This window comes from Leiobunum rupestre, chromosome 7 (assembly GCF_980474605.1).
Source record: "Leiobunum rupestre chromosome 7, qqLeiRupe1.1.hap1, whole genome shotgun sequence".
NCBI classification, from domain to species: Eukaryota; Metazoa; Arthropoda; class Arachnida; order Opiliones; family Sclerosomatidae; genus Leiobunum; species Leiobunum rupestre.
The window spans coordinates 53,982,113-53,999,507 of NC_143390.1; the positions used below are offsets into that span (position 1 = coordinate 53,982,113).

The following is a 17,395-nucleotide window of genomic DNA, read 5'->3' on the forward strand; positions in this document are numbered from 1 at the left end:
AAAAACATGATGAAGAGAGTCCACCCGATGGTTCGGAACTAAACATTATTGTCTTGTAAATCTACTTTTATTTGGTGTACTTGTCTTTATTTTTTTGTATTCTTTTAATACCAGCTGGTTCCAATAAATTCTATTCCCTAAAACGATCTGAATTTCAACCCTTTCCCCGCTTTCATTAAGGGACACGGTTGTCGCTTTAGGAAGAAAAAAATTAAATCACCGAAAATATAAAAAGTAGTACTTATAATGCCATTGTTACTGGCACCAATTTCGTTTTCATTGTGACATGAAACTGATCGTCAATTGATTATAAATTCAATTTATTATTATTAAATATCATATATATTAATACCTTTGCCATTGTGATTCGATCCAGGTTTATCTGGGCTTCCACCTTCAATAAGAAAATGTAATTAACTTAAGGGTTTTAACTGTAATACACCGGATCTTCATCTCGAGCTTTGGCTTGAGATGAATGGTCAAAGGCAGCCCAATGAATTTGTCCCTAGGCAGAGAGCAAAAGAGTTACTCTCGCTCTCTAAGACGAATATAAGGTTGGTTGTCACAGGTTGGGGCTTGCACCATGTATGTACATAAGGTCGAAGTGCGCAGCTTGCCACCACTTTCAATAATAATAACTGTAATATACACGTAGTTAGTACTCACCAGACTTTTGCGTCCTGCGTTAGGGTCCCTCCCTCGGTCTTTGTGCTTTCTTTTTTTAATATAAATAGTTAAATACTTTACTGAATAGCTTTAAAAAAATGCTCACCGGTTGGTGCGTTTAAAATCTGTTTGGCCACTTTCACTAGGGTATTCCAGAAGTCCGTTTCTCCGAACTGGTTTTAAATTTTCTTTAAAATTGGATGGCACTTCTGGATTGAGCGAAATTCTTCGGTTATTTTAATTTTCGCTTTTTTGGTTTTACAAATATGTTAGGGATTTCTCCAACTGGAGAACATGGGCGTCAACGATGCAGATCTCCGTATACGTTTAAAATAATTTTCATTGGCGTGTTTTAACCCGAGAGGTGGGCAATTATTATCTTATTTTATTCAGGAATTGTGGAGAATGACTCTTTATAGGTGTCTTCCAAGAGTGGCGCATCGATGGTCGTAAATCCCCCTTTACAAAAATTAATATGAAAACAATGCGAAACTCGAATCGCGAGGCACGAGAGCGTCGCCTTGCAACCACGCCTTTTTTGTTTTAGTGAAAATACGTGCTTACGCGTCACGATTTTAATTTTTTGTCTTGAAATTTGGTGAAAATTTCTTTATCCATAAAAGGCTGTTAAATTCATCTTGGTTCCCATCTTTCGAGGTGGTCTGCATAGCAAAAATTGGTCTTGGCCGCCGACGAAATTGCGTAAGTAGCTTTGCCCTCCTCCACGACGTGGCCGAAGTTGAGAATAGAAATTGTTCTGTAAATGTAAACAAATGAAGTTTAAGTTTTTTAGATCTTTCTTACCCAGTTAAACTAGGTGCGGTTATGGCGCCCTAAAGGGGCAAATTCGATCCCTCACTTCAATTTGTTATATGGTTATTAAATGCGCGTATGTAATAACGCAAAAATCATTCTGCTAGGAAACACGTTCGAGGTCACTCGACAAGCACTAAATAGTTCCAAAGGGTATCAATAGTAGTATTAGTTTAAATTTCTATTTGGTTTTGTGTGCTGCATTGGCGCTATAAACGGGCCGGGTAAATTTAATACCTACTTTTATATAGTTTTTAAACGTGTTAACGTGATAACAGTAACTCGTCCAGCTCAATATCATGTTAAAGGCCAAGGTTTTCTTCTGCCTGTCCCCCTTTAAATTAGGCCAACATGTTCAGCGGTTGGCCTACCACCAGGGTATTTGTACTCCACTAAGTTAATTTAAAGGGGGATAGGCAGAAAAAAACCTTGGCCTTTAAAGAGTTATGTTAGTTGTAACTAAGACCATTTACACCTGGACTGCAATGAAGATAGGCGTTGTTGTTAAGCTAGTGTCGCCGCTACCCCAACGACACCATCGTTATTTAGAGGCAACTCTCGTCCACAAGGGAATTCGGGCTGAAAAAACGCGTTCACTTCGCGCTCATTTCGTTCATAGCGTCGCCCTCATCTCCCGACATTTTACTCGGTCGCCCCGCGAGTCGTGACACATTTTCGCCCGTTATTTACGGCGTCAAGGCTTAAGTGGAAACCACATGTCAAAGTTTATTGAGATTTCACCTAAAACGTTTTGGGAACTTGTTGAATGTATGTTTAATTATGAATTTTCTAATTTTTTAAGGAAATGTTTTTAATCAATTTTATCATGGTGTTAGATAGAAATGAAGAGGAGCCCCAAGTCCGAGAAAAACAGCGGAAGAGAGCGCGAACCGTTCGCCTCCTAAAGATGGGGGGGTTGCTACATGTTTGTGGATTACTTTCGCGGATTTTCTCCACTTGGTGGTTTTTTGTAGCGGATACTCTTGAAATCGGAGTTATAACGTTTGCATTGTAGTCCAGGTGTAAATGGTCTTAGGTTGTAATACTCGTCGAAATTTCAAGTCAGCTCTATTCGCGTTCTATCATAGCGGAAATCATTATGCTAACAGAAAAAACATTTAATAAAATGTTAAAAATTAAACAAAAAATTAATTATAATAATGTAAAAATAGATATTTTTAAAGTATTATAAAATATATTATGTTTTATTCTGTTTTTCGGTTTGACTATTTGATGTATAAAAATAATTATTCATATTTAATTTTAGAAGTAAAAACGTTGATGTTTAGTTTTGCCTTTCGATTTGAAGATTTCTTTCTGTGGGAGTCCAGTGCTATCCAGATAATAAGCTGGTAGATCGACGGTAGACCGCGGTGGTCGCTCATATTTCCGAGCCTGCAGCACGTTTCGACAGAATGCTTATCACTCTGCTGTAATTTAACGGATTTTAAAATTTTCTGTGGGAAGAGCGGATTTCTACCTCCTAGAGGTTTAAAGAAACCTTAATGCGCTCACAGAATGTCGGAATAAGTTGCATTATAAAATAATTTAATAATTTCAACCCTTCAAAACAATGCAAAATTTACTAAGCCTAACCGATGCCTTGCCACGCCCGACAAGTTTCAAACAGTATTTCCCGGTATTCCCAGTCTCTTACTCTCCTAAAATTCTTCATAAAGAGCAGAAATTTATTAATTATATCATTGAATTGAAAGAATATTGGATAACGTTTTATTATCTTCAATAATTTAACGATTTTTACATACATGAAATTTTGGGAAATAAACGATGCGTAAACGACTGCCGTCAATTCGCCGAAATCATTTTCAACGAAAAATATTTTTGGGGTAATGTAGGACTCAATAAGACGAAAAACCGCTTAGACTATACTAAAATACTTAAAATGTAAACAGATGGCGTGAGAATGCAAAAGAATTTCTCTGCTTTGGGAGAGAAGGTCTTGTAAAATCGGGGTCAATTGGTTTTCCCGATAAATTTCTATTCTCGCAAGGTAGAACTGATTGGTTTTAACTATGTTAATCTACATTACTAGGCCTATTGAACGAAATACTAATTGGCCGGTGAGCTCCGATACTAGCCGAGCTACATTGATTTTAATTACGGAAAAAGTTCTCGAAGTAGAAGGTCTTATAAAATCGGGGTCATTTAGTTTTCCCGATATATTTATATTCTCGCAAGGTAGAACTGATTGGTCTTTAACTATGTTAATCTACATTACTAGGCCTATTGAACGAAATACTAATTGGCCGGTGAGCTCCGATACTAGCCGAGCTACATTGATTTTAATTACGGAAAAAGTTCTCGAAGTAGAAGGTCTTATAAAATCGGGGTCATTTAGTTTTCCTGATATATTTATATTCTCGCAAGGTAGAACTGATTGGTCTTTAACTATGTTAATCTACATTACTAGGCCTATTGAAAGAACCAATAATTGGCCGGTGAGCTCCGACACGAGCCGAGTTATATAGATTTTAATTACGGAAAAAATTATCGAAGTAGAAGGTCTTATAAAATTGGGGTCATTTAGTTTTTCTGATATATTCTCGCAAGGTAGAACTGATTGGTGTTTAATAGGGTGGTCCATGCTTAATGAGCGAAAAATAAATTTTCAAGTGGAAGTCACGCCACCCCCTAGTTTTGTTACACCGACCATTCCTAATATGTGTTCAAAATTTCAGTTCACTATCTAATATACAAGGGGGTGCTCATCGACTTTGAAATATCTGAATTTTATTAAAAAAGTTTTTAAAAAGAACTAGTCAGGATATTAGGAAAAAAACGTAAACTAAGTATCAAAAAAAGGTTTTTTATTCAAATATAGTATTTAAACACCCAAAATGTTATAAACAAAGCAATACTTAAAATAGAATTAATAGCAGTTCTTTTATCTCAACCTAAAACTAAGTTCGATAGCATTTTATTGGATGTTTCAGTAGAAACGAGTTTTCTGTTCTGTTCAACGACATGAAGTAAAAATTGTTTTTCTTCCTCATTCTTAGTGAGTATCGTATTGTAATCTTCAAATAGTTTAACACCCCTCTCCGCAGTGTCGTTAACCACACGCAAATTTCCTATGCAACGTTTGCCTAAAAGGTAATCATCATTGTCACCCCAAGTCTCGGGAGGAAATTGCAAGAAAGAGTCCTTGATGTCTAGAACTGAGAGCGTATTCAGCGTTCTTTGCGATGCAAATGCTTCTAATGTGGCTTCCATGGATAGTTTAGCAGAGTCACCTCGTAATAAACGAGAACCGCCGTCAACATCCATTCTTTGAACAATGGCCATTTTCTCGCCAAATGACAGCTTGTCGGAAAACAAGGCAAAGGCAACTAGCTCATCAGACAAGTACCATAAGTGACGCTCTAAGACAACCCTTGCTGCTGCAGCGATTTCCGGATCAATGGCTTCGTATGATTTTAATCTCTTCCAAAGTTGCAGGTCATTAATCGGTGCATCCGCGGCCAAAGGCGCTTCTATCCAAATCTTGGTGTATATCAGTGCACCGAAACTAACAAAATCGAACGATTTGTTTTCCTTCTCTTTTGGTTAGCTTTAGTGCTCGTGAATTACTCTTAAAGAGAAAAATCTTCATAGTATACAGCAGTTTTGCCATCCATCGAGCATGATGTATTGGTCCCGGGGCCTGCCAATGAATTCTCGCAGGTGGTTTGTTCAGAACAATCATTGTGAGCTCTCTTAGCTCTTTGTAATCATCACGAACTTGTTTTTCTCCAGCTAAAGCAGTCGTTAGACTCTCAAGAGTGTTTTCAACAAACGGTTCCGTGCAAGTATTGGAGTCAAGACAATCGTAGTGCTCTTTTGAAAATATATCCCAAACATCGCTGAATCTCTTGAATAATGGAATTTTAGAAGAGCTTGATGGCCCAAAGCACAGTGTAAATATTTTTGAAAGCATTATTTCAAACACGTGATGAAGACAAGCAAGCCATAAAAGATCACTTTACTTCTAGAAGAGTGCACACTCCTTTTTTCGAACCGGTGTTAGAGGCAGTAGTGTCAAAACTCATAGCTCGGACTTTATTTGTGACATTCCACTGTTCCATTGTGTCAAAAACAGCATCGGACATGTTTTTCCCCGTTCCTGCAGTAAGTTTGGGTACGCCTAACAGTTTTTCGGAACCATTACCGGAGACAAGAATCGGAAGGTGCTCTACTTTCTTATTACCTGTTATATCAGGCAGTATTTTTCCATCCCAATGTATTACAAGTGGATATGTTCTGTCGAATGTGTCTTTTATGTTCGCATTAAATTCTGCCCTTGCTTTTTTTCTTGCACGCCGAATTGTGCTTCGAGAGATTGGGAGTGAAGCGGGATTACAACCAAGTGCGGCAGACAATGGAATAATTAGTCGCACTGCTTCTCGGTCGGTTATTTTGTTACGATCAAGAGCGCTGGTAACATGTTGTGTAAATATACCACTAGTCGATGGCACAACGTTACTGGCACTGGTCGCGCTCCTTGCCTTTTTTGGTAAAGCAACGAAAAAGTCATCTTGCTTATCCTTTAAAGTGCTAGCGGCACTAAGTGCTACTGAAGCTGAAATCAAGTTCTAGTTCTTGACTTGACACTACCGAAGTTGAAGCATTACTTTTAGCGGCCTTTTCTCGTAATTCTTTAGCTCTTAGTTTTCGTTTTAGACAACGTTCTTTGGTCTTTTTCAGCTTCTTGTCAATCGACGTCATAATCATCTTACGCTCACCTCTTTGATCAATGAGAAACTCTGTCTTCCGCAATTTTGATTGAATTCATGGCGTTTGCATGGGCAATATCAAATAGGTTGTCTAGCTCTTCTGTAAACAAATGCTCTCTATTTTTCTGTGCTTCCGAAGCTCTTCCTTTATTTTTCTTTAAAAGCAGCCATTTCTTATGAATTTTTATAATTTTTTCAACGCAGTGTTTTGGTTGTCGGGTCGGAATACCCGATTTGTTCCACACTTCTATGACTTCTTGAATGAGCATATGCGCTGAAACTTTGACATTTTTTTATTCATTTAATGTGTGGTGATAACGAAGTAGAACTTGCCGAAGAGTTGGAAGTTGGTTCATCCTAACCAATGGCTCCAGATCCCGACAGCCAAGTAGAAACATTCCGTCTTTTTTTCGAGTTGATGAACTCATTTTAATGCACTGATTCACTCACACTCTCACAGTCTAGTAAATAATTAAAAAAAGTTTTTTACGTTCGTCTATAAAACTCTTGAACAGTAGTATTTAAAAGTAGATTCACACACGAAACTGACCTGTAACAAAATATTACAATCAAGAATTTTTTACCAAAGTTTTAAAAACCGCACTCGATTTAGCACCCTCTTCCGCTAAAGCTAGCCAACTGAAACTATACAATGTTATTGTTATAGAAACTTTAACTATGTTGATCTGCATTACTAGGCCTATTGAAAGAACCAATAATTGGCCGGTGAGCTCCGAGACGAGCCGAGTTATATTGATTTTATTTACGGAAAAAATTATCGAAATAGAAGGTCTTATAAAATCGGGGTCATTTAGTTTTCCCGATATATTTCTATTCTCGCAAGGTAGAACTAGAACTGATTGGTGTTTAACTATGTTAATCTACATTACTAGGCCTATTGAAAGAACCAATAATTGGCCGGTGAACTGATTGGTGTTTAACTATGTTAATCTACATTACTAGGCCTATTGAAATAACCAGTAATTGGCCGGTGAGCTCCGACACGAGCCGAGCTATAACGATTTTAATATTGGCAGTAATTTAAAATCTAGCCCGATTGACCCACATTTGAGGCGTTATATCTCGCTTACCACCGGGTAGACTATTCTAGTTTTTTCCTATAACAGTAAGCTGTAATAGGCCTTATTAATGTAGCAATAATTAACAAAAATGGGTAAGCAATTTATAGAAATGAATTTGTGAAATTTTATTAACAAATCTTTTACATTAATATAGGTTTATTTTTATTGTTAAACATAGTTAACACCTTTTATTTACTATTTATAATTTTCTGAAAGTCAGATTAATTCGCGGTTTCAGCGCGGAGCATCTTGGTAGAGAATGGTACCTAAATTCCTTGGTTGGGTGGTGCATTAATAGCAAAGAACCGTTTTCGAGTTCCAGAGTTTTTGAACGGTTTTTATTTTATTTTCTTTGTTTCGCACCAAATTTTTATGTCGCACAAGAAAATCTCTCTTCTGTCCTAGAGAAATTGATGCAATTGGCACGGTAGAATCTAGATCAGGTTCTTTATCTTGATGTTCTCCAATGAATTGATTGCCATCGCTGTACCTGTCTGTTGACCAAGATGAAGTTGAAGTCTGCCTCTGTAATTTTGGAAATGATCCTGCAGAGCTCCTGAAGGATGGGAGGCCAAGGTTTGGCGGGAAAAGTATTCCCTGAGTAGCTGTAGGTTAATCCGCTGTTTCCAAAGGTAACCTGCTGGCGAGGAATACTTCTGAATTGTCCACGTATTTTCACCTGGGACATTCGACCCGTAAAATAAGAAATATTTTTTTCTAAATGATCAAATATCTCTTCGGCGAAACCTCTTTTCAAAAGGTTAAAATAAGATAATTTCAAATTGTTTCCCGAAATTAAAGTTGGTGGAACATCGAGAATATTCTTTTTCCGTTTCAATAGTCCACACATTAGCCTTTGTTCGTTAGAGATTTCGTTCCTTTTAAATACAAATGTATTATTATTATACTTTTTTGACGTTAAGTCTAATCAAACATTTATTATTATAACTTTTATTGGTTTTGGTTTTTAACGGAAAGTGAAATAAATATAATCATTAAAATATATTAAAATTTAAAAATGCCTTGTTATACTATAATCGTAATTAAAATATGATTTATTCATATTATTTTTTATCTGCATCTTGTAGCGTGATGTCCACAGACTTTTGCCAGTTTACTAAAATTTAGAACATCCTATTTTTTTCTAGGTTTTTAATGAAAGTCGGTTTCGACCATGACCATTAAATCATTATGAGGCTAATGACGGAACACATAATTGAGTATTTAATTATTTTGAAATTTGAAAATAATAATAATAATAATTTCCCTGGCTATTTCGCTAGCAATGAGATAAAGTAGTGGCGAGTTTCCCATTCTTTAACTGAAATTCTTCAGTGTCATACATAAGTTAATACGTTACTTACGCAACAATTATATTCTTACCGTGAAATATTTTCGGTATGATATCCGTACTCATCGGTGCTTTCCGTTTAACGATTTCTTTAGTGGAGTCGCTTTTAGAAATCTCTCCAAGGTCCACGGCCTCATTTTCCGGGAAGAGTTTTCGGTATAAGAATTTCGCTATTTTTTAATAAATTAATGAATGAAATTAATTTTCGAATTTGCTATAATAAAAGTTCAAAGTATCTTACAAATGAGACAAGGTCCGAGGTTTTCCGTGTCTTTGGTGACAGCGAATGGTGCAACTAATTGGTTTTCGTCATTATTTTGAACAGGAAACTCTGCACAGCCTATATGATTCTCGTTTCCAGTTTTGACTTTTGGTGATAGTTTCCCATCGCGAGCATCGCTCCACATTGCGAAGGTCGTTTGGTTTCCAAATGAGTTGTCTACGACTGTCACTTCGTCCATCGCGACCCAATTTTGATTCTTACTTCCCTGAAGAGGAAGATATCATTTTACGTTTTAGAATAATTGAATTTTAATTTAAAATATAAACACTTTCATTAATTTATGAAGAAAAATCTAAGCTATTACAAAATTAATCTTAAATCAACTGATATATAGACTACTAATGAAATTTATTATTAATTAATTTAGGAATTAAAATTTTTATTTATCAATTTAAATCATACCCATTAATACGTATAATGATTAAAGTATTGTTAATTTCATTCCAATATTAATAACCTACCGCTAAAATGTTAAATTATTGGCTTTTATGTAAAACTATAATGATTAAAGGTACCACTCCCAAAAACTATCAAAAACTAACGAAAAAAACTTTTTGTAATTGGATATCGTGTAACGCTAAAATCAGCTTTGATATAGGCCTAGCCAATTTAAATTATCTTTCAATATTATATTATAAAAACACCCGAATTCCCTCCGTATTATTTAAATAATTTCTTGACATAAGTAAGCCTATATAATTTACAACTTTAGATAGCCGTTTCGGGCTTTCCGAAATTTCCCAGAAAACGTTCTTCGAAACCCATTTACCTACCTCGGCGCTGGTCGCTCGATGACAACTGATGGGTTTACCCCCTTTCTGCCCCCGTGCTTTATTGAAAGTCGTTTTGGGACTACTGGCCAGGGTCTCCTCTCGCTTTCTTTCATATGCCGACTCGAGGCACCGTATTTTATTGGGCTTAGCGTTGAACCCTTTTCTCTCCCCTTATTCCTAAAAAGTAAAAGCCCCGTTGTAAATACCTTTCTCCCCAGCATTGAGGTTTGCCAATATATTTCCAATGCCATATCTTTTGTAATTTACGTGCATTTCCACGAACCATATTTTCGTGGGAATGGTTGAAAGTTTCAAACCAGGGCAATTCCTAAATGAGTTTTGGCCTGTAAAAATATTCTGGTTGTATTGTTTGTGTGTGCTGAACTTCGGTTTAATTTATGGTGGTAGCTACATTGGCGGCCCCCGCCAACCCTACTTTGACATTATAGTATCTGCGAGATGCGCGGTCTCTCTTTTCAAGTTACCGGACCCGCGATCTTGGTCCCACGGTCTCTAATTTGAGAGTGACCTCACCAGGACTTCTAGGACCCAGGTCGAGATTGGTCAGAGCAATCTGACGTACGAAAAACCCACGTGACCTATGCTACTTTAAAAACAGGACTTTGTCGTTTCTTAGACAGATCTGGACGAGAGTCTAAAACGAGAATGCGACAGCAATATATCGCGCCGAAAAGGTAAGTGAAAGTTACGCTCTGTGCGGTTTTCCCTTTCGTCTTAGCAGGGCTCTAATTTTTAAATAGACCCTATGCGAATATTAAATGTCCACGTGACGATATTCGGTCAACGTAATCGCGGAGATCCGCGTGTGCGGTTTTCGATGCTTGCATCTTGCGCGCCGTATTCGTTTTCATAACCAGCGTCTTTGGCACTCAAGCTTGGGACTAATCCGTAAAACAATTATTTTATTATATTTTTGGTTTATTTGTTTGTTTGATTATTTTGATTATGTTGTAATTTGTTGCTTAAATTTCGCAACCACTGCCCCACTACGTACGTAGAATATCCATAGTCTGAGACTTTTGTTAAAGAAAGTTTCAAAGAAATAATAATGGCAGTTACATTTCTTTTTGTTTTGTTAACTATTAAATGGCAAACCTCAAACCTAATTTCTAATTTCTAATTTAAGCATACAACCAATTCCCCTAGACACTTTTAAATGTTTACCCTCGCTCACTCCAATAGTGAAAGTGACGCGAGTCCCGGGCCAGTAGTATTCTTTACGACCAATGTAGCGAAGCATCCTATCACTGTAAAATTAAATTATTTATAAGCCACTATTTCCCCTTTACACTTACTAGTCCAGTTGTAGCGGTGCAAAGTAAGATTTTTTGCGTTACATTTTGGGGGCCCGTCTGGGATCCTTAATTTGACATTAAAAAATTAAATTAAATTAAATTAAATTAAACATTAATTTGTTTTAATGACACCTTCATTACATTTTGCAAAACGACCACTTGGAATGCGAATTCCAAGCAGTTGGAATCAATTTATAACGTTTTTCTTTTAATTTCTACATAACTGTCTCAATATCTCCTGAAAGACTTATGCCTTATTTTGGCTTTGATTTTTAAACTCTTAGGGATTTTTTTTTACACCTTTTGCGTGTTTGTTTTTCCTTTTTTTTGTGGAACATATGTTAGTTTTGCCAGGAGTATACAGAGTAGTTTAGTACCCAATTTTTATTTTTATTTCTATACAAATCAAGACGTTCTTATATCTGCGTTAACCTTGTGAGTTACGGTAGGTTTTCTTCGAATTTGCTTTTATGAATAATTACTGTCGTTTTGACGACGAAGATATATTTCTTTGCCGACTGTTCCGCCAACAGCGTTATATAAATCGCGAAAATAGAAACATGGTAGTAACAGATGGCAGTCCGAGTTCCCGTAGCTCATCACCAATTCCTAATGATCCTAATAATCAGGGAGGAAGTATGAATATTCCCGATCCGACGTTAATAGTCACCCAGGCTGCCGATCCGAACTCAACCGGCGGTAGCTCTGGCCTCTCAAGTAATTCAATTAATTTAGGTGTCGCCCCCCCTATCAGTTCCATAAATGCTGCGACCATATTTACGAATACTATTACGACTAGTGGTGTTAGTAATTCTACGCCCTCAGTCACCGCTGGTAATAATCAGGGTAGTGTAGGTATGCCTCCTGATGCTTTAACAGCAATCTTAACGCAACTATCCGCTATTGCCAGCCAGCAACAACAATTTCAGACCGCCAGACTCAATTGCCTGCTAATGGGTCTCCAAGTATAGCTGCAATAGGTAGCTTTGGGAATCAGAGTAATTCTGCCTCTACAAATCAATTGGAAAACATTATTAATCCCCCTGTAAATTCGGCAATGCTTTCCCCTCAAGCAAGTGCTGCGCCAGTTTTGAATTCAACTCCGCTAGTTCACCCTATGGCAAATTCGACCCCATTTTTAAATTCAGCGCCGTTACCAACAAGTGCCTACTGCGGTAATCCAACCGACCCTGGCCCCAAAGATTTTTTGCGCCGTACGCGGCAAATGAGGTTATCAAATCGGGTGTCGGACGAAGTTTTCCTACAGGAATGGGTCCCTACCCTTTTGGGAGGTCCCGCTCTCGATTGGTATTTCGAGGAGCAGCCCTTCTCTACATGGGAAATATTTGAAAGTGGGATAAAGGCTCGCTTCGAAAGAAAGGCCAATGACGAGCAACTTAAGGACAAAATTAGCGAAAGAATACAAAGACCACAGGAAACTGTGTGCGAGTATGCCGAAGCGCTCCAAAAACATTTTAGCCAGTTGAACGCCCCCTTAGGTGAAAGAGAGAAAGTTCGCCTCGTGATGCGAAACCTACGATCAGAAATTAAAATTCATCTGGCCACCAAGGCTTACGAGAATATTCGTGACTTGATTGATGATGCTCTGGCGGTTGAACGACTTGCCAACCACCAGAAACGCAATTCTAACCCCCAATCTAGTCAAAACAATAATAGCCAAAATTCCCGTACTGGAAATAATGCCAATTATCGCCCTAATAATAATAATAATCGTCCTAACCACTTTCATAGTGGTAGGCCCAATTTTAACAATCGTTCTAACGGTGCTACAAATTTCACAAGTGGTTCAAATAATCAGGTTAATAATAATAGCAGTGGAAATAATTCCAACCCTTCAAATAATTCCCCAACAAATAGTACCCCTCATTTTAATCCTAACGTCACTTGTGACGAGTGTGGAATCATCGGTCAGATAAGACCCTATTGTCCGCAAAAAGGAAGACGGCGTAGCAGTAACGCCGCCTCGGGAAACGGAGGAGGGGACAGCAACCACGGCGCCAGAGGCGCAGGGGGTCGCCCTCCCCAAAATCCACCGTCTCGAGCTTAAGAAGCGAAATGGGCACGGAGAATGAAACACCAGGGGTCCCCGCTATTGATGGCGGCCAAGATTTTCTACGTATCTTTTTAGGGTCTACTCCGTGCCTAGCTTTAATAGATCCTGGTTCGACCCACACCATTGTAAACTTAAACCTATTCTCGAAAATCAGGGCTATAACACCTCTCCTGGCTGTCTAGCTTTATCTCAGCCGGACGGTACCTTATTATCTACGGAAGGAGGGGTTACCCTTCCTTTCTGTGCAGCTAGGGAAACAAGTAGAATTTGACGCAGTATATATTGCGAATATACCTTATGAGTGTATTCTAGGTAGGGACCTATTAGGTCACGTCGGTATGATAATTGATTATGGCATTGGGAACTTTTGTTTTCCCGAAGACATTACGAGTAAAATTCCTTTTCTTAGAGATCTAGGCCGTAAAAATGGCCTTTGTTTTAATTTAGCTGCGTTAGACGACTTCGTGGATGTAGAGGGTATCAATAAGGCAATAGCTGTTTCAATAAAAGTTTCTCTCTCTTGTTTCCCCCCCGACTTTTCTGCGAGAGGAAAGACTGTATAAAAATTTCGGTTGGTTGGTTGAATGGCTTCGGAGTTCGGTTCAACCGAATGCAAACTTTGTTTACTCTATTCACGGCTTTAGCTAAGTAAAATGGTTGGTAGTCCTTTTCTTAGCTCGCTCGCTTCCGCTTAGGGCCTCGGCGATGCCTGGTTCGTGACCGTTCGTCTCCTAAACTATTTGATTTAAGGTAAGAATTAAATTTTCTTTTCGTCATCTTTTTAAATATAATTATTAACGTTATCTTTTTTTTAATATAGGCCTAGAATTTAATTTCACATGGAGAACGTTTTAAACACACCAAAGCTTTGCAAACCGAAATCACAGACAACTTTAGGCCTACAACCTACAGGCCATAGTGTAAAAGAAAATTTATTTAGTCCTAAATCTCCTAAGACTGGAATTACGCCAGAAATAAGAATTGTTTTGGGAGAAAGTCCGCGAAATAAATCGAACACACCTTCAGCCAAAAGAAAATTAGATCTTCCAGAGCCAGAAACTACGACTCAAACAAAGTCCAACTCAAATGAAGAGCAACTCTTAACACCTAGCAAAAAACTAGCTCCTTTTAAGAAAAATTTCACAAAAGGTCCTTGGACCAAGCAATTGAAAGATCTCCCTAAACAATACAGTATCAACATCATTTTTGATTATTTCAATCGAAACAAGGCTACCAAACATTTAGAGGACGGAAACAGAATGGTGAAAGCGGGCAAAGTTAGAAGTGTTTTTTTGTGTCGCATTGAAGATTCCATTTATGTGAAATGCATTGTCACGTCATCCTACAGCTCAAAGGAATATGTAGTTCAAATTAGTCTTGATAACGTAAGAGGAGACGTTAATCTTGCGCATTGTCAATGTCCCTGCGGTACTGCTGGTGTTTGTAAACACGTGAGTGCCATTCTATTTTATCTCTGGGACTGCAAAGTCGATAAACGAATCTACATTCAAGATGATGTTTCATGTACCGAAGGTGAAAGACAGTGGGGAAATCAAACCTCAAAAACGTCTAAACTTCAAGTCAAAACATTTTCTAAATTAAACTTCGTGAGGCATAAGCTTAAACATCGTATATCAGACGTTTCTGATAAAAAGCGCACAAACGGTACCTCAAAGTATTCTTCCCTACCAAAGCTAAGTGATATTGAGTTGGCTGAAGATAATCAAAAATTGAATATTAGAATGAAAAATTTTTGTCAGGCTTTCGGGCAACGTAGACCCATGTTTCAAAAAATTCTTTCGGAAAGAGACTTCACACCAACAGATCGACCTATTACTCCAGAATTTGGTGATCGAAAAGAAGCAAATGATTCGATTACGAGCAATGAATTAGAAATTCAGAGAAACGAAATACCTTTTCCAAACATCGCTCATCAAGATATGTTATTCCCTGCGAACTGTTTGATTACGCTAGAACAGGCCAAAGAACTGGAGCGTCTAACACGGGACCAATCGGATAAAAAATCAGAAAATTGGCAGTTGTGGGAAGTTGAGCGAGAAATTAGAATCACCGCATCAAAATTTGGAGAAATAATTAAGAGGCAAAAAGCTGTAACTGAAAAATATGTTGAAACAATCAGAAAGGGAGCAGATCTGAGTCGAAACGCTTACGTTCAAGAAGGTATTAATAACGAAGCGAATGCTATTACTATGTATGAAACTAACAAGGGTGGATTAGTAAGAACGTTCAAGATTGGATTTTGCGTTAATCCATCATTACCAATAATTGGAGCCTCCCCTGATCGCTTATGCTTTGATAGTAGTATCAACGAATACGGATTAATCGAAATAAAAACTCTCTCAAAAGCTAAACAGCTAGGCCTATCAATAAAAGAAGCTATCGGACAAAAGCACGCACCATGTTTGAAAATTAACAAAGATAGTAGTTTAGCTCTAAAAGAAAATCATAATTACTATTATCAAGTACAAGGGCAGCTTGGAGTTACTGGTTACAAATGGTGCGACTTCTTTATAGTTTCCGGAGAAGATTTTTTTTGCCAAAGAATAAGATTTGATGAAAATCTTTTTAGTCAAATAATTGTTCCTAAATTATGTTATTTTTATTACACTCATTTTGTGCAAAAGCGTTAAGTGATAAACAAATGAAACCGTCCAAATACTAGGTGCTAATGATCTTTTATTACGAAAATTAAATATATTTTTTATAAAAAAACTAATTTGTTAAAAATTATTTTCAACATACATTACATGTAATATTTTTCAATGGCCTTCTTGAGTATTTGATGGACCCTCAGTTTCGTCATCAGGTGATGTATCATTTTCAGGTGTTTTCTTCTCTTTTCTATCAAGCAGCGGTTCGTTCATGATGTTAGTTAAATAACTACATATCATCCAAATTTTGTTAAGTTGGTCGTGCATAGTGTTGGGGAAAACATATTTAAGAATTCGATTATTTTTTATTTCTCCTATTACTCGTTCAATGTGAATACCCAAATTAGCAATTTTTCGAGTTTTCTCAATTTCTTCTTTCGAGAGTTGTTTTTTTTTCCTAGAAATGGTGGTATATTTAATTTAACGCCCCGTTGTTCCAGTTCCTCTTCTATGATGAAACCTCGGTCAGCCATTAAACTATCTCCTTTATCTAACTTATCCATCAATCCACTGTCCATTGTAATTTCTTTATCGGAAATCCTACCGGGTGCCAAATCGGAAACAAACGTCACAAATCCATTAGGTGCGATGCCTAGTAGGCCTTTAGCCGTGTTGTGTTTTTTGTACTGCGAGTACGTATCACTTTGGGTTGTGTAGTGGTTTGGTTTCTCTATGAATAGTTCTGAACAGTCAATAATAACCCGAGTTGAAGGGTATAACTCTTGAAATGCGTCTGGCATAAATTCGTCCACAATCTTGCGAGATGGCCATATCGGTATTCGTGTTAATCTTCTGTACAAAAAATCTACCCACGTTACCCAAATATTACAAACCGTTTGTGTACTTATCTCGAAACGATAGCCTAAGTCTTCTTCTAATAACCCTACTCTTATACGACACAAAACTAAAAACAGCTGATTCTTGAAATCCAATAAGGGCGCTCTACCTTGGCTAGACTCGTCTCTTGGTCGCTTACGCACATAACCTTTAGCACTATTGTAAAAATGTAATTTTGGGAAATCATCTTTCAGATAGTCATAGAAAGCATTGAAATCTTCTTCAGTATGAAAGCCAGTGTAGAACTTTAATTGTTGTTTATTTTTGGCAATATTTCCAAAAGAAAACTTATCACGCACAGCATTTTTTTCAATAACAGCATCCTTATCACGCAATAAGCTTTCAAAAGTAGATATTCTTTTACGAAGTTCAATTACTTCTTGTTGGCATTCGGACAACTGTTCCTCTAAGAGAGCTATTTGGCCTTCACTGCTTCTGCTGTTATTAGATAAAAGATGTCGATGTTTTCCCTGTATCGGGCAGTTTGTTAAGTGATACGTATGGTCATTACAGTCATTGACATCAGATACCCAAGAATATGAACACACGTTATTCAAAAAATCTTCTTTGGGTTTATCAAAGCCAACTGTTACGTTTGCCCCAACTTCAGGAATAAACATTTCACGTTCCCTTATGGTAGATATGTGCTCTGGAAAGGTGTAGTTCCCAATGAATACCGGAAACTTGTCTTGTTTTTGTTTAACACCGTCTTTTCGAAAATGAAGGCCGCAAACTAACTGTCTTTTAGAAGGCATCCAAGTAATGGTATCTTTTAATGGTGTATTACCACTTAAC

At 37.4% G+C, this 17,395-nt stretch overlaps 1 long non-coding RNA gene and 1 pseudogene across 1 annotated transcript; both read right to left on the reverse strand.

Moving 5' to 3' along the window:
• Window positions 1-577: 577 nt before the first annotated feature.
• Window positions 578-3,289, reverse strand: LOC149937458 (uncharacterized). The gene is made up of 3 exons (XR_016472354.1): window positions 3,246-3,289; window positions 773-1,423; window positions 578-715 (listed from the first exon to the last, which is right to left on the reverse strand). It is a non-coding gene; the product is annotated as an uncharacterized LOC149937458 (long non-coding RNA).
• A 12,582-nt stretch (window positions 3,290-15,871) lies between these two features.
• Window positions 15,872-16,503, reverse strand: LOC149937459 (uncharacterized; annotated as a pseudogene).
• Between the last annotated feature and the right edge of the window lie 892 nt (window positions 16,504-17,395).